Here is a 1,515-nt window from a genome sequence, read left to right on the forward strand (position 1 = left end):
AATATTCATATCAATAGAAAAAAAAATGTACCTGCATTCTTACTTGCTGAAATTGAATTTCTTGCGAGTGAGAGCATAAATCAGTATTGACGAGTCAAATCGCGATATTCTCTATTTGCTCGCCACGTTGTTTCTTATAATTTAACTGCGAATTTTAATCGCAGTCAGATAAACTTCAATGACACTTCGGTACTGTATTACTTTATTTATTCAAATTCAGACGCTCAGCTAAATTCAGTGTGCCGCCAATATAGCGACATAAATACATCATAATAATGAAAATGTTTCTTTATTAGCTTCAAGATTAATAAGAAATCTATTTATTAATATACGTTTAAATGTATATAATATATATAAATATATATATGTATAACATATAAAGTATATAGCATAGAAATATAAGAAATATTTCTGGCCATATATTTCAGAATCAAAATATTTTGTATTACTTATACAAGCCAAAATACGATTCTAAAGTATTCTATACACAAAAAAAAATTATGATGTATTAATAGCATTAGCCAACAATTAATTTAATTAAAAATAATCCTGTTTATTTTCAATAACATTATCAATGAAACAAATATTGTAATACTCTCTTGTTTTAATAAAATATGTTATTCATTTCACTTATTAATACTGTTGAATAAACAAGATTATTTTCAATTAGACCGCTGTTGATTAATTATGCTGATAATACAACATTATTTTCTTCTCTGTGTACAAATACGTTTTATAGTTGATATATATTATAGTAGAGATAATACTAAAATATTTATAAAATTACATTAATTATTCTATACTGCAAAATAAAGAGAGAATTTTATTGAATAAACAATAAATAATCTCAATAACAAATTTCCATGGAAAGCAATCCTACAATGAACTTAAATTGTGCAATTAATACTTTTAGGCCTGGTTTTTCATTATCTGCTTGTAATTAACCTCATTCAACTTGATAATAATTTAAAAACTGTGTTTTTCTAACTATAATTAATCACTAAATTAATAATTTTGTAGCGAGTAACTTTTAAAGTTATCACAGTATAATACTGATTTTATAATGAGTCTGTAGTCGGAAGTCTTATTAATCCGTGAAGTTGGCCAATCAGCGTTAGTCGTACAAGTTGGCTATTAGTTACCGATAAGACTTAGGATTATCGACTATCGACCCATAGAATCAGCATAAAACCATCAGTTCAATAATAATATAATCATAACTAGAAAAATACAATTTTTACACTAACATTAGGTTAAATCTAGCCACAAATTAAACAGAAAATTACAAACTGGATCTAAAAATTATTCACTACAATCACTATAAATCTATCAGTTTAGTGATTATATAATCACAGCTAGCCGGTAAAAAATATTTCATACATAAGTATGAATATGTATAAACATACATAAACACGCATAAATATTCATAAAATTGTCCTCAATATGTGGCTAATAAATAAACAATAAAAACGGTTGAGCATATGCCACACACTAGATCTTGTTAGTGAAATATCA

This window comes from Trachymyrmex cornetzi, unplaced genomic scaffold (genome assembly GCF_001594075.2).
Source record: "Trachymyrmex cornetzi isolate Tcor2-1 unplaced genomic scaffold, Tcor1.1 scaffold222, whole genome shotgun sequence".
Classification (NCBI taxonomy): Eukaryota; Metazoa; Arthropoda; class Insecta; order Hymenoptera; family Formicidae; genus Trachymyrmex; species Trachymyrmex cornetzi.